Raw genomic sequence first — 17,916 nt, forward strand, 5'->3', positions numbered from 1 at the left:
TTAAAGGAACCTAAACCACCAACTCTATCATCATCATCTATGTCAAGCCTAATTTCCAGATTACAATTAAGCCTTCAATCATTCTTATCACTTTTGACCTATGTTTCTAATCTTGATTGGTTTTATAGAAAAAAAAATTTATAATTTATTTTATTTAGTATTTATTAATTATTTTTAAAAAAATAAATATTAAATAAAATCAATTTTTATTATTTTTAACATTTTTTTATTAAATATTTTAAAATTTACTTTTATGAGTAAACTGTCGGTTTACTTCTTTTAAAAAATACTAACAATTTAGTTTCTAAAAGATTTAATATGTCTAACAAATTTCCCAAATTTAAATAACGTTATTGCTTAATATTTACAACAGATTACTAAAGACTAAAATAACTAGTGACTTAATATACTTTCAATTAGTCTCTAAATTAGGGCCTAATAGAAGGACGGTGCTATCAAATTAAAACCAATCTTTAATTTTCTTGATATTGTTCAAATTTAATTAATTATTTCACTTGTGGAAGCAATTCAATGCCCCAAATAGTTGTTTGAAGATGTGCAGATAGATAGGTCAATATATTTCCGTACATGTTCTTTGTCAGTTATTTGCATTATTATGGACTGTTGTGGTCACATAATTATGTTCATTAATTGTGGTTCCATGTCCACTAACTAAATTAGACTAGTAGTCCTAGTAGTCTTTTTCTTAACTTGTTCCTTCTTTTTTTGTTTCCAAGTTGTCACCTTTTACTGCTTCACTGTCTCCTCAAATTGTGTTTTTTGTGTGGGGAAAGAATGATTAATCATAGTAAGTTTCTGTTTCATTCTGACAATTTTATTTATTTTTCTTTATTTGTTGATTTTTTATTTTTATTTTTTTATTAGGTTTTCTTTTGTTCAATCAATACTAACTGCTGACCGTTAACCTGGTCAATTTGATTGATGATACTGGCTTCTATAGGCAGTATAGTGCTGTCATTTCAACTGTGAAGGGAAATGACGAAAAAAGAAAATTTAATGGCAGACAATGTATTAATTAATTCCTACAAAATTAAGCTATTATTATTATTATTATTATTATTATTATTATTATTATTATTATTATTATTTGTTTTAGGGTAGGAGGATTTCCGAATAATCCAATTAATAAAAATTAATAATAATAATAATAATAATAATAATCAATTATTAATTAATCTCATCTGATTTTTGAAGACTTCAAAATCTTATTAAAAATTATTATTATTATTATTATTATTATTATTATTATTAGAGTAATATTAAAAAATATTAGTTTTTCAACTAATATCAGCTAATTTTTTAAAAAATATGTTGTTTAGCATAAATTTTAAATTTTATATCTTCAGAAAAATAAGTTTCATAATTAAAATTAATATGGGTTAATTAAAAATTGGTTTTCTATTATTATTATTATTATTGTTGTTGTTGTTTTCTTTAGGATCGGAGGATTTCTAAATAATCCAATTAATAAAATTAGTAATAATTAATTAATTAATTTCATCTGCTTTTTGAAGACTTCTAAATCTAATTAATCAAAATTTCTCTCAAGGTCATAATACGTCATTAACTAGCTTGTTGTTTCCGTTGCAATTAGGTTATTTGTCCCACTAAAAGAGGAAACTCTTCAATCAAACCACTCACCTTTGAATGTACATAACATTTAGGTATGCTGAATTAATTAATGATATAACATTTAGGTATGCTTAAAGTTTGCCCTTGGTTAGAAGAAATCAAGGACAAGAAAGCGCCAATTATGTCTAATTAGTTTTTTCAAGTTGAAAATCAATTTGAGTTCGGTCTAGTGACGTATTAGTTCGCTTAAGTAAGTATTGGTGGACCAACGCAAATTGGCACAGATAAATGAGGGTCTGTGTTCTTTAAGCATCTCTCCTGGGTTCGATATTCACTGGAGGATGGGAATGGAGCTTGCTTGCTTGGGAGGGTCGTCCACTTTGTGCCTCTGCAGTACTCGAGGGATTAGTCATTGGGCTTCCGACCTAATGGATATCCTGGTGCAAACCAAAAAAAAGTAAATATTAAAAAAAAAAAAAGAAAACACCTTCTTAAAGCTGATTAGGCAAACTTGTCTTAGTAGGTAAGAGAATAATATAAAAAGGTTCATAATGAATAAAAGGGGAAAAATAAAAGTGATAGATTACAAAGCGCATAGACAAATCGTCAATGGCATAAGAAAATTTTATTAATAATTAATTGAGAGGGCCAAATCTGTTTGATAAAATATGATTAAATTTGGGTAATCTCACTTGTCACTTCCCTTAAGATTGTTTTACTTTGGCTAAAAAAAGTAAGGATTTTCCGGAATCCCTCTATTCATGAAGAGGCACTTATTGTAATTAACTTAATTTCCCCAAGACGAGAATGGCATATATGACTCAATATAGATGGAGTGACTACATATCGAAGATCAAAACGAAAATAATTTTCCTTTTTGTATTTTCATCTGCATTATCTAACAAAAAATTATTGAAATAATAATTGATTTAGTGACTAATTTTAGTGGTTATTTCTAAAGTCTTGGTCACTAAATTATAAATAATGACTGATTTTTAATCATTGTCATAAACTAATATCAAACTAGATCCGTCACTAAAAAAATTGTTGCTAAATCCAAAAGTTTTTGGTAGTATTTTTAATTGTTCAAAAGGAAAATAATACCCTAAAATAGAAAAATTGTATTCTTATACTTATTCTAGTTATCAAACGAATTTTTATATTTACTAACTCTATATTTAAGTCCTAAAAACAGTTTTCAAACACTAATTGAAACAAATTATATATATGTTTTTCCCCCTCACCCTCTTTAGTGATTCTAGTGTGGGGTATGTATGAGACTACCACTGAGATATAGAAGAGGATCTATTCCTTGCTCTAATAATTTAGCTGCATTATTTAGTTATATTATATATTTCGTGAAGTTAGACTTTAGGCGGTATACACATATATACTTTTAAAAAATCGATGTTGTGTCGCTGGACCCTCCCTTATATTTAGTAAATTAAGAACTATACAACTAAAGCATTAGCTTTAGTATGTCATCATTAATTTGTTTATTGATCACTAGGTTGATGCTGTAAACATCGTACTAGATTTGAGGTCCACTTGTTTTATCATTTTTTTAGTGGCGGATTCTCAAATGATTATTCCAACAAACCTAGCTAGCTTCCACTTTGTATACATTGCATGCTCCTTAACAAGCAACTCTCACAAAAATGCCTCCAACCTATACACACTTTAATTATGAAATCCAAATAGCCAACAATCTCTCCAGTCAATAATATATATAATAGTGGTTTTTTTATTTTTTATTTTTTTAAATGCTGATCGAACTAGCATCTGATCATATTACCAGAAATTTGATGACTAATTAAACCTAATTAACATTTGATCATATTATCAGGAACCTAGCTAGTAATTCAACCAAGTTTGTTTGAAATCTCACAATGAAGGAAGGAGTCTTCTAATTGAAAAAAATTTTCGTAACAGTCAAACTCAAGATCATTGATTAAATTCTGTTAATGTTAGGGAGACAAAAAAAAAACTGTCAGAACTTGTAATAATTAATGAATGCTAAATAAGGTAAGTTCTAGTTGATTTTGACTAAATTTTGTTTATTACCAAATATTTTTGATTAATTAATAACTTTATGAGTAATGAGTAATATCTAATATAAATATTAGATGAAGTAATTAAAGGTAATTTCTTTTAGTGGCATAAAGTCTCGAAAAATAATTAATTCTTAATAGTTGATCGGATATTAAAAAGATAAACTTTGTTTAAAAGTCGACTAAATTTCCAAAGTAGTTCCTCAGATTTACGACTTTCATCATTTTAGTCTTTCAAATTCAAAAATCATTATACTGGTCTCCGAAATTCAATTCTGGGCACCATATTCGTCCCTGAACCCTTTCTAGCACTGAGTCAGCAACAGTGTTAAACTAACTCTGACTTACCACCCTAGATACAGGGTTAAACAGTGTTATTTCGTTTTAGCGCTAAAACAAAACAAAACAAGAAGACAAAGAAGAGTTTATATGATGTGCAAACCGTTCTATCTCCCCTCATTCTTCAAAATGACCTCATTTTTGCCTTGTTTAATAGTCAAAATGAACAAACATCATTTAGCCTTGTGTCTAGCGTGGTAAGTCAAAGCTAACTCGACATTTTGTTTGTTAACTCAACACCAGAAAGGGTTTAGGGACTAATATGGTGCCTAGAATTGGATCATGGGGATAAGTATAGGGAATTTTGAATTTGATGGACTAAAATAGTGAAAGCCGTGAATCTTAGGGACAACTACAGAGATTTAGTCAAAATTAACGCTTACATGAAGCATATAAAAATGCATATTTTTGTACAACATGTTTTCCATATAGAACTTGAGCTTGATTTTGGTTAAAATTAAAGTGCTCTCAATAAAATTGAGCTACATTTAATTAGGGGTGTTCACAGTGTAGTTTCGATCGGTTTTGAGGCAAAAAATATCTGATTCGAACACTTATTTTATATGCGGTATGGTTTGTATTGGATGATTCTTTTAGACACTTTGATTCAATTCCAAGTAATTTGGATTGGATTGGATTGGATTTGTGATTTTTTAAATAAGAAAAAAATAAACTTTTGCTTCACTAATATAGAACGCTGAAATAATACTCTATAATGTATAAATCATGAAAAATAATTCTCCAAAGGTCGAACAAGTATCATTAGTAAATTCTGACTCACTGCTTTGGACATCCTGTGATAACAAAGAACAATTAATTTATGTTATTTTTTTCAATTAATCAATTTATTCATATGTTAGCAAAATACACGTTACAAAAGATATTTTTCCTCAAAATATGAAACTAACATTGTTGAACTTTTAAATTAGTAGCCAAAAACAACTAACAAAAGAAATTTAAATATTGCAAAAAGAGAAAAAAAAAACAAAACAAATAGAAGATTAATAACAATTTAAACACTGCAAAAAGAAGAAAAAATGAATAAATAAAATTTTAATAACAGAACCAGAACATAACTAACACAAAGAAGAATCTTAATTTACTAGAATTAACAAAGAAATTAACAACACAAGCATAAATTACAAAATTAACAGAGAAGTTTAATTAGCCAGACAAGCACAAATGCACAATGACAAGCAAAAATCACAAACAGAGAAGTCTACAAGATTTAAAAACACATATGTTAAAAGGAAAATATCACAAACCCAGGAAGGACGACAGTGGCACTAATGAGAGGGGAGTAAAGCAACGTTAATGGGACGGAGATGCCGCAGCATTCATGGTCACAGGACTAGGAGGATCTGTCGTGACCGAGACGTGCGAGTGTACGATGGCATGTGCAAGTGTGTGGTCAGGCATTCAAATGAGTTGCAGTGGCTTGCATGTGGCCTTAGTATCCAAGCTAGATGCTTTAAGAGTACAACATCAATGGATTTAAGTTTAGAACCCTCTTGAGAGAGGATGGGATGAAAACCAAGAATAGCAGGGTTTATGTCACTTTTGATACTAGAAGTTCTGCAAACAAATGTGACAGTAATATTGATGTTGGTGGCATCTTGTATTATGAAATATTAGTAGACATCATTAAGCTGAATTACAGTGGCCAATTCATAGTCATGTTGTTTAGATGTCTCTCAGCAAACACCACATATGGTAGAGGCATAAAACAAGACGTTTTGGGCCACATATGTGTCAACTTCTCTAATCTGATTCACATTGGTGAACAAGAAGATGACAAACCATACATACTTGTATCTGAGGCTCATCTTGTATACTATATGGACGATGAAGTTGGTAAGAAGAGGAGTGTAGTAGTCCATGTGAAGCCAAGAGATTTGTGACATGGGTGAAGACAATGAACAATGTGAGGTCGATCTTTCTCCCCAACCATGTTTGACTAGGTTGTCTGAGTGTGGCGCGTGTCGAAAGTTTGCGGTTGACATGGGATGGCGATTTAAAAGAATTCACAAATGATGTCCTAGATAATTGCGTAGAGGCTACAAATTTATAAATGTATATAGTCGACATTGAAAGATATGTACACTACTAATCTATGTATAGTCTAATTAAAAGATAGAACTTTGTTATCATGGTCATTTAGTCTATGTATAGCCTATGAACTATCCTTATTTTACTCTTTTAATGCTACTACTACTAATGCGTATATATATATAGATTGATTGATTGATGTGTACACTGCTATGTATTTTGCTCATTGTTTTTATTATGGAGCTTATCAGGAAAATAGGAGATGCAAGAATTCTTTCTTTGCTCCACTGGCATTTGGTTTGCCAAGGAGATGGTTGAAGCATTTTCATTCTATTCACTAGAGCACGCAACATCATTTGTAAGAGACTTATGGTTCAGGAAGTCATGTATGCAATCATGACTGAGTGCCTTCTCTACACACACTCATATAGCTGATACTGTTGGTCATGTACCTAGTGCAATTATGAAAGTTTTTCTCTTATATGCCCAACAGCTTTAAAGTTTTGCATCTTTTTTGAATTGCAACAGTAATTTAATTAGTTTATTATCCTTTAAACAAAAGAAACACCCAAAGATATTTCATTCTTGGAGTCTCTTAAAATTGTAGGAATTGGATTAATAAGGACAAAAGTATAGCGACAAATTTGGATTTGGGTTCATAACAAGTACAGACAAAAGATTAACGCAACAAATACTTGAAAATTTGGATTTGGATTTATGAACACTTAAAAGTTTTTTAACTCTATCATAGTCAACACAAAATTTCAGTATATGTTAATAATCAATATCTCAATACATGGATAGAATAGCTATAAAAAATTTTAGGCAAACAACTTGCAGGTTCTAAACTCATTATTCTAAAAAATAGTTAGGGAATATACCTAGAGTACCATGCCATGACATCATGCATTAAGTTTTGGTCACCCAAAATAGTAAGGGAATAATGTCATCTTAAGAAAAGCATTAAAACACTTGCACATCATATTTATTGACTGCAAAATGAAACTCTTACAAATAAATGGAAATAACAAACAAGCACAACAATCTCAAAGTTGACCATGAATTCTGCTCATATAGTGGAGGCGAAGGAGCTTTTGAGAAGGTGCTTGCTGATCATTCTGCTAGAAGATATTCAAGGGTGGAAACATGCTATTAATTACTATCATTTTTGTAAAGCTACTTTTTTATAAACATAATGGTAATTGAATATGCATGTTTAGCAATGTAGAATTCTTGCATCCTTTTATATCCAAGAAAAATCTATTAGCTGGATATAAATGAGTGAACTAGTCATGTCTAAATAGCTTAGTTTGTATACACACAAAATCAAATAATAAAAAATTACATTTATGCAATAGGATAAAAGAAAGTATGTATTGATATGCTAACATGAAATTAAGAAACAGTGAAGTGAAAAATCAAAATTTTCATTCTGAATAAGATTCATTCCATTTTACCGAAATTAAAAATTTAGCGATCAATCCAAAATAATTAAATAACAAGGTGTATATGTTAATTTAAATAAATAAAAAATTGAGATATTTAGGTTTGCAAGAGCTTGTATATGTTGAGTAGAGAATCATATAGGTGGAAGGAGATTTGAAATGAGATATGAAATGGAGGGAGAGATATGAAATGAGATTTGAAAGCATAACTTTTAGGCACATAGGGTAAGAAAAATGGCAGTATATATATTGCATATATAAGAACCAACCTTGCTCCAAAGTGAAACACTTGTTGATGTTGAATGAAATGTGTCTTTGTGTTAAGTGAGATGATCACTTCTAGTCTCTAGCTATTACAATTTTTCGATATGCATTTTTTACATTGTGCAGGCACACTCTGTAAACAGTTTTATTGTTGAACTTGATAATGCATCTCGGGAGAAATTCCTTCTTATAGAAAGTGACCTTGCATGACTTTGGGAACGTAAGAAAAATAAGATTTCTATTGTGTTAATCTTACCTGACCATGTTGCCACTATAATTCTTGATAGATTGGACTTGTTTGGCTACGATGAAACTTTCAGGTTTATCTCGGACAAGATTCAAGAGACAACAAAAGAACCAGGGGAGATAATTTCAAATTCAATGGAGGAAGAAGACGTTATTACTGGCAATAGTTCTTATAAGATTGTTTCTACTGGACACAACGCTTCCATGCTATCTTATGGCCTCAATAAAACACTAGAAGAGAATGAAGAACCTTATGTTGGAATATTTTCCGAGAAGAGGAATGAGTGGTTCTTAGCGATGTGGGAAGGTAGTGCAGGAGTTTAGTTAAAGTCTTTTTATTCATGTTGTTTAGGATAATTTGACTTGATTTTTGCATTTTTTTTTACTAGATAAATGTTTAGTTTGATAGAAAATTTTATGATGTCACATTGAAGGACCTTAGTCTATCATTTCTTTCACAGGACATATTGAAACACCCTTAACAGTTGTTAAATAGTATGTTTAATTGACACACTGATTACTTTATATTGGAGCTTAGTATATTTTTTAATTGGCACATTGAATGACTTGGCTCTTTCTTGATATTATTAGTACTAGTAAATACAGGATCATCACATTTACTCTTCAGAAAAGAGGGCAAATTAAGAAAAGAATGGAGAAAATGATAAATGATATTTAATCAATTCATTTGATGAAATTCACTATTAAATCAATAATTTTGACTACTTATTTTTATCATTGGGAAGCTTTTACTTTATCATTCTTAGTCATTGATAAAAAAAACATAAAAAGAGAATTTTACTTATCGTTACAATCGTCAAATTTTAAAGATAAAATATTTTTTTCTAATGATGCTTGAAAAAAATTGTATTAAAATCCAATATTTAAAGCACTGTTTGAAAATATATATTTAACGTTGGAGATTTTTGTTGCATTTTAAAATATTTCAAGAATATATTTTTCGTTAATAAAAGTAAAGGTCACTTTTGTTAGCGTGATTATAATTTGGGAACTAAGAATTGATGGTTTACTCATATTATTATTATTATTTAAACACTAACACTACTACACATTGCACACCCCATTCTTAAAAACACTCCAGCGTCGCACTTCCTCAATCCCTCTCCATCATTGTAAACTCTCGATGCTAAGTCACCACATTTCCAACCTCAATCCCTTTAGCCACCGTCATAGCGTCTTCTGTCGCAATCATCATTTTGCCTTCCATTTGCAGCTCTTACAGTCATTGCAGCGACTTCCGTTCGCAACTCTAGCAGTCGTTGCAACGCCTTTTGTTGGCCGCGCCTTCCCTCCAGCAAAATCCAGCCCCATCGATCCTTTTTGTGCAAAGTCTGCTACAACTAGTTAGTGATTTTGATTAATGTTTTCGAATTTAATTTGATTCTGTTTACTCTAGTTTTTTTTAAATTATTGTTTCTGAATTAATATAGTGAAAGAAATTCTATATTCAAGTGTCAAATTAGAAATTCTTCTTCGACGATGACCTTGATTTTATGTCGTGGGTTTCAATTTTTCAATTGGTTATTAAAAAACAAATATGAAGTGTTTTATTGGATTTTATGGATTATGTGTGTAACACCCTAACTACCAAAGCTCACACTTCCGGCTGCGCGACTCTGATAGTTCGGACATTACGACGACTTTTATATTATTTAATACTAAAATATGAGCCTGTTTAAAACTTTAAACCGCAATACCGCTCCCAAAGATACTTTCGTTCGATAACGTACATCCATAAATACCATTCAACTTACAACAACTCAAAAAGAGTACATCCATATATATACATAAATATATATAAATAATATTACAAACATTAACCAATACAATCCCTATCCCTCTTACAGAATATATATCAAGATAAAAGCGAAGGTACAATAAACCATAACTAAAACAATACAGAGCATCACAACAACAATTAAATAAGCTCTTCATAACTTCTGCGCCCATATCCTGAAAGGGGAAAAATGTAGGGGGGGTGAGAACATCATCCTCAAAAGGGTTCTCAGTAGAGGGTTTTTGGGAATTACTGTAATAGGATACATGAAGATAAACCGTGCCAGTGATTTATAACCGTCTTATGCCTCTTTTCAAAAACAACGGTTTACAATAAAAGTAAAGTCGGAAATCTTTTCTGAAAGAGGAACCATTCTATTCTCAAAACATCAAAGCCTTTCAAAAAGGTTTATCTATACTGTACCAAAATAGCTTTTCATATTTTATTCCAAACCAGAAACACGAAACCAAAATCAACCATCGGTTCATATCATTCCAACCACGGCCCTAGGCCCAAACAACCCAACCATCAACCAATCACCACAATTCAACAAAGTCCCAGTAGCAAACACAAAAGGAAGATGCAAGCACAAACAAACAGTTATTGCAAGTAGAACAATTAGCAATTAATCACATAGGCAAACCAAGTATGATATGCACACCCAAACAATGTCACATAGATGCATATGATGCATGCCTGTCCCTAATGGCTGATGATATCATCTGTCGGTTATAGAGCCAACCCGACAAGTCCTGGTAGCTAACCATTGGACTGTCCCTCTGTCGCGCATCCCCAACTCGAGTTATACTCATCATAAACTTGATCATAATCATGATCCATATCCATCACCTTCACTGGTGAATATTTACGGGGGCGAGCTCATCCGGGACTTTCACAGTGTCCGGCCACACTTACGACATAGGGTCAACAGAGTATCAAGTCTCAACCTGGAGCACGTGGTGGCTAGCCACTGCTACTACCCAGGAAAACTCGTATCTCAGATAGTGGAAGTGCAACATTCACATTTATCAATGATTCAGCATAAACATTCATTCAATCTCATCCATGGATCAACATCCATCTCAGCCATCCGGCTCACGGTTCAGTCCAGAACCAGCCAATATTCATATCATACACAGCCATTCCGGCTCACGGTTCAATCCAGAACCAACCAATATTTATAATCATACATAGCCATTCCGGCTCACAACAAAACAGCACTTCCACATTCAACATCATAAATTCATAAAATCGACATTTAAGCCATAAATCACTTTTTCCCAAATCATTTCACTTGAAATAGAGTTTTAACTCTTTTTAGCCTTGACTTTGAAGATCTCATTTTCAAATCATCTCAGGCTCATAAGCCAAATTTACTCAAAGTGAGTTTCCTTTTTAAAGCAAAGCCACTCTCGGCATTCTCTTTCCAAAACTTCCAAAACCATGGAAAGTTAAAGATTCTTTTTGGGAACATTCAAAATCACCCATCCAACAATGGGATTTTATAACAAAAGTTTCTTGCCAGAGTCCCAAGTCTTTAGGGAAGGTCAACTTATATAAATTCCTTAAAATTCATTGAAACTTTTAAAATCATAGATTCCCGGTTCAAGTAAATAAAACTGAATTTATTATGAAACCGATCATACAAAATCACAAGTTCCAACCCGGTCCAAAAATCAACTCATTTGAAACGGAACCGGTTCATTTGAATCAAACCACCTTCAGGTTTCTTTTTGGAACCCATTTTTCTAACTCTTCCAAAATGCCTCAAACTTGATTACTCAATCAAAAGTCTAAATTCCTTTAAAATCACTAAAAGCTCCTTTTTATATTGAAATTAATATTAGAGCATCATTCTTTCCTTCAGTGATTCAAACTGTACAAATAGTTCGTTTCTAAATAAGCTGAACTCAACGCATAAAGTTCATTAAATAAATTAAGCTTGAAAACATAAATATTCTCTTAATAAATCAATTAATACAATTTCTCAAATCCAACCCTTTTTAAATAACTTTACAAACAAGAGTAGGATTTTGTAGAAATTTCGGCAGCACCTCCCCTAAAACTTGGACTTTTGCCACCCGGTTCGGGTCCCAACTAAACCGTTTCTCATTCCTTTTTAACAGCCCAAAACCAGAAATCAATTCAAAAGCAAGCTAAATCCAACAGTCGCCTCAGTGGCATATCTCAAGGAAACTATTTCAGAAATCAACTCAATATCAATCAATTTAACTCATTCCCAAAGCTTTAAAGAATCGGTTCAGCAATAAATCATTTATCAAAACCAGAGCAATTAAAGCAACCCAGGCTGAATTTCAAGAGCATTCTATCTTTCACATCATCAAAATAATTGACTCAATTCAAACCAATCCTCAACGGATTAAACTCATTTCAAATATTTAAAGAATCAACTTCAAGCATTACATTTCACAAGCCACACAACAATTCAGCCAAACCAACATCCATAGTCATTCGAGTCAATCAATTGATACATAAGGCAGATACAATCACCGAATACACAATATCTCACATCAGTACCCATATGTAATAATTCCAATAATAAACTATAGTTTTCGAAAAGCGCCCCTACCTCAAAACGCAATTCCATAATCCAAACGTCTCACAGAGCCCTTTCCGTCTCAACCCGAAATCAAAGGCAGCTTCAAAGCACAGCCCCACACGCTTCGCAGCAGCGTAAACAGCTCTAAATTACCACAAGCAACCTCAGTTACTAAACTCTAAGGACATTGATACCGTAAAGGCTTTAATACACGTACGGGGCACTAACGTAAGGCTTTCGAAACATAATTTCTTACCGGAATGACAACACGAAGCAGCTGCGATTTCGAACCGGCCCGGCAACAGCTCCGGGGGCGGCCAGAAGCTTCGGTAGATCAACTATAAAGACTGCGCAGCGTTAAAACCTTCTCGAAATGCAAAAGGGCAGAAACTTCAAATAAAACCCTTACCGGCAGAGTGGAGCAGCAGCTCCGGCGGCGACCTCCCGCAGCAACCACACCGTTTCCCGGCAACCAGAGGCACAACGGGGTTTCTTGGCGGCAGAAACGGCGGTGGCTGGGCGTGGTTATGCCTCCTCTCTTCTTACGACCCGGCGGCTTCCCTCTCCCGGCACACAGCGGCGGCATTACAACAAGGAGCACAGCGGCGGCGCGTAGGCCGGCGACAACCCCTAGCAGTGGCGCCGGCGGACCAGTCACGACGGAGGCAGCAGTAAGTCAGACCACGTCCCTCCAGTCTTCGACGTGAGCTCTCTCTCTCCCACCGATGGTGACGATGACGGTGAGGACAGAAGCGGCGGCGCGAGAAGGACGGCGATGGCTGGACGGTGACGGATCTGACAAGGACGGAACCCTCGGCGGCGAAGGGTGCGATAGGGCTCGCGGTGGCAGAGCGCGATGACTCCCTTTCTTCCTCGCGTCATCCCTGCTTCTTCCATCTGCGAGCTTGACAGCAGTGGCCATGGAAGCTCCTTGTGCTGCGATGGTGAGGGCAACGGTGGCGTGGATTGGGCAGCGGCCTCCCTTCAAACTCTCTCCCTCAGTCCAGATCGGAACAGCTCCATAGTGGCAAGGATGGCAGGACGCGACGGTGAAGCTGACCGCAGCAAGGCGCGACGACGACTGCGACGGCAGTGAGCCCAGCACGTCAGCGCAATCCTCTTTCTCTTCCCCTCCGCGGCCCTCCGTTCTTTCTTTTGTTTTCTGTTTCTTTGTTCATGGAGGAAGGGAAAACCGTGGGTGAAAGGGGGACAAGGCATGGTTTCGGCTTCTGGGATGAAGGCTTTAGGGTTTCATTATTTTGAAAGTTAGGGTTAGGGGCAAATTGGTAATTTCAAATGAAATTGGGGATAATGTAGTAATTGAAACCCAATTTAAATCCAACACTATTTGTATATAGAAAAATGCTATTTACTCATCAATTCTACAAATTATTTTCAATAAAATGTCCAAATCTAAAAATTAGAAATAATATAATTAATTTCTCTATTTTCCAAAATAGCAGTATTAATATTTAAAATATTAATTATTTAATCCAAATCATGTAAAACCCCTCTTATTTCATAATTGCCAAATTCATAATCTGAATATAGAAAATAACCCAATAATTATAAAATTAGATAAAAATCATAACTCGTCTCAAATTCAATAAATCAAAATTTGCCTTAATTATCTTTAATAAAATGATTTCCGAAATTAAGGCTATAAATAACTATATGATTTGAGACTTGATCATAATAAGACTTTTCAAAAGTTCTGGGTCTTACAATGTGTGCTCTGTGTTTTATTGGCAATGCATTTGCTCTGTGTATTATTGTGTGTTATTGTGCTATGTGTATTAAGTAAAATTGGAGAAAGTCTAATAGAGTTAAAGGATAAAAAATAACTTTACCTGCCTATCATTCCACTTGCAACTATAAAATTATTTTATTCATGTTAGTATGCTACCTTTATTGTGATGTATATATCTATATATATTGCAAAAGCGAAATAATAATACACATGCAAAATAATCCCTATAAGCGTATGATGAGTTTAGAGACATGCTAACCCTATATAATGAGAATGAAAGAATCTAGTATGTGAGAATAAACTTCAATTTAATTCAGTAAAGAAAAGTTTATCCTTTTATCATAGTGTGCATACATGTCTTTGATAAGAATTGATCTAAATAGGTTGGTACCATTGTGATTAGAATAAGAATTTTGCAAGGTATTATTCATTCTAATTGTGTTAGGGGTACGTCTTTTTGATGGATGCACAATTCAAACTTGAAAATGAAGTTACAAATTGCACGTATAGATCTTGCTTTTTCCAAGTTGAGTGATGATGAATAGATTTGACTGCTACTTTCTGATGTTGTTGTCTATTTATTTCCATTTTTGCTTTTGACCAAATTTTCTCTAACTATATTTTGTATATTGTGAGAGAATTTTTGTTGTTTTTCGCGATAGATTGTCTATTTTTCCTTAGATTTGATTATTATTATTGTTGTGCAAAATTCTATCCATGTTTAGTTTCTTGTTGAAATATTGATATATGTTTCTTTCTTTCCTCTATTTTTCAATTTATGGTTGCATTTTTATACTAGGAATTTAAGATGCCCAGGAATGCTCATTTCACGAAAACTTCAAAATTAGAAATAGCATGTTAGCAGCCTCAAACTAGAGCTCCTACGGCTTCATCAGCCCATCACGATGACTGTCTAATTCTCCTACCAAATGATGGTGGTCTCCCCAAAGCTACATCTTTTTGCCCATTCTGTCCGCCGTGTAGTGAACTAAGACTTGATCCACATACATGCACAAACGGTGTTCAAAACTTAGAGCCAGGTGATGAAGACTTGGACCAGAGGCAAATGAGATAGATTTATTTGAACAACACATTGACAACCTCTTTATTGCATCTGATGTTCAAAGGCGCAAAGAACGCAAGAATACCGAATTTTGAAATGATATCATCGATAACAAATCTTGAATCCTTTATATTCAAAATAATTTAGACTCTATTTTTTTTCTCGCATCTTGGCCACAACGGTTATATAAATAAGATTCTATTCTTTATAGTTTCTAATGGCGTAATCAAGTAAACTCATTTAAGTTTGAGGAAAGCTATGGAGCGGCCTAACGGTAGAAAGATCATACTCAAGTTCAACAGGGAACTGCAACCAATTGGAGATGGGCTGGTCTATTACATGCTGTTCTTGGATTGCTAGGTGCTGATTATAATAAATTTTCCATTTGTGAGAAAAGTTGAAAAAAGATTAGCACCAAAGACAAAGTTTATAATGATTGTATAAAGGTAAAAATTTATAGTATTGTTGAGTTAAATAAATTTCATTTAACAATTTTGAACTTATCATTGTAGGAAAATTTTCAATTTGATGAAGATAGTATTGGAAGTATTAAGAGTACAATTTTAAAAAGTATAGGGAAGTCCTGGAAAGGATACAAAGAGTAGGTTGTATCATGAGTATTACAACTTAATGAACAAAATATTGAGGAATGTCCGCCGAAAATTAATAAAAAGCATTGAAGATGGTTCCTTGCATATCGCAATAAAATTGACACACATGTACCATATTTTGAATTTGTAAAATAATAATACTATTTATGTTACATTAATTTGGACAAAATCGGTGTCTAATCACTCTTATTTTTGATGGCATAACAGGAGAAGTGCAGGAAAAATGTTGTGTATCGATTAAAACAACTATACACACAAGTGATTCAAAAAGCTTGGCGAGGCGAAGAGAAGAAGAGAAAGTTTTCGTTTGAATTCACTTTGAATTGTCTTTTCGACTATATTTTATTTATTTGGGTAGAATATGGTGATGGTATAAACTATATGGTTATAGTCGGAACTACAAGGGAGGAAAGTCAGTAGAAGAGAGTTATATATGGAACTTAGTGCACAAACAAAGTAATGGCTCCTATATCAATGAAGAAGCTTGGGGCAATGGTATAAGTACTACGTTGAGATTCTTTATGTTGTTTCTCATTGATTTTAATTATAAAATTGTGTTGAATATGCTCTAGTTATTAATTGCTTATATTTGCTTATTTATATCTGTAGAAAAAAATTGTAGAGATTAAATAGCATGATGAATCCTCTAGAGTGTTGTCTAAAAATGATTCGCTTGCCCAAACTCTCAGAAAAGAGCACTCAGATAGAGTGCGTGACGTAAGTCTTGGACTGATTCCTAGTAAACTCTTCAATCCGAATTTGCATTAGCCTGGGGATGGAGCTCAAACTGAGGAGGCCTAAAGGGTGTTGTTTGAACTACAGACAAAGGTGGTAGTTGAAAAATTGAAAAGGAAGGCAGTAGAGGATGAAGTAGCAACATAGAAGATAAAGAGGTAGACAATGGAGAGTGTTCTAAGATATCTAATTCAATGGCAAGGTGGAAAACTGCCACCAGACATCATTGCAGGGATGACTTCCTTGGTGGGACATAACGGAAAATAGATGTTTGGATTTGATGTTATTTTATTTGAAGTATACATTTTTTTATTTGACTATGCAGTTCTTAATTAGATATATACTTTATTGATATTAATATAAATATATTAATTTGTTTCGTAGTTATATTTTCATGAGTTTTCACCATCAATTTATATTTTGAGGAAAAATAATAAGATTTTTAATATTAAAAAATAACTCCCAAAAGCACAAAAAATATACCTAAAATACTGAAAGAAAAATAGCAGCGAGTTATGCTACAAAAGATAACATTTTTGCGGCAGTTTAAATCAGAATCTAGCGGCGGTTATAAACCGACGAAAATAAATTAAAAAATTATGCAGTTTTCATATAGCAATGGTTCGTAATCACAAAAAAAAAAAATTAAAATAAAAATAGCAGTACTAAATAGAGGCAGTTTGTGTCTGTCGCAAAACAACAAATAACTTCTCTTTGGACATATCGCAGCGGTTTAAAACTGTTGTCAAACAATCCAGTGCGAAATATTTGATCAACACAGTTATGCCAATGGCTTTTGGAACCGCTAAAGGACGCCCGCTAGGGATCGATTTTGCGGCAGTTTACTACCACCGAAAATCGCAAAATAAACTGTTGTTATTCAGCGCTTCTATTGTAGTGACGCTACTAGAAATGCGCTTATTACCAGCAAAATTATGATTGAAGTTTTTCGATGGTAATTTCTATCAGATTTACCGGCTGATTAATCGACGAAAATTCTGAAATTAGCGCTTTCGTAATTCATTACCATCGAATACATAAATCCGATGGTAAGTCTGTTGAAAAAAAGTGGCGCAAATGTAGTTAATTAGCATAAAAAATTATTGTTGGATTTACTGTCGCAAAAAAATGGCGCAAACGTAGATCAATTATTATAGATTAATTCGAGTTCTGCCCCATCATTTCTAAAATGGTTTATTTATTAGCACCGGATATCTAAAATCAGATAGTATTATTTTTTCGTAGAGATTTTTTTTCGAGGGAATGGTATCCGACGACATTTTTTTTTATCGGTTTTCAGCAAATTTTCTATACTTCAATTCCAATAGAAGTCTTGGATATAATTGTAAAGTATGCTAAACTTCGGAATGAACTACTGAGAGTGGTTCTAAAAAACTCGTGTAATTCTCGTT

The sequence above is a fragment of the Arachis hypogaea genome, chromosome 12, assembly GCF_003086295.3.
Source record: "Arachis hypogaea cultivar Tifrunner chromosome 12, arahy.Tifrunner.gnm2.J5K5, whole genome shotgun sequence".
In the NCBI taxonomy this organism is placed as follows: Eukaryota; Viridiplantae; Streptophyta; class Magnoliopsida; order Fabales; family Fabaceae; genus Arachis; species Arachis hypogaea.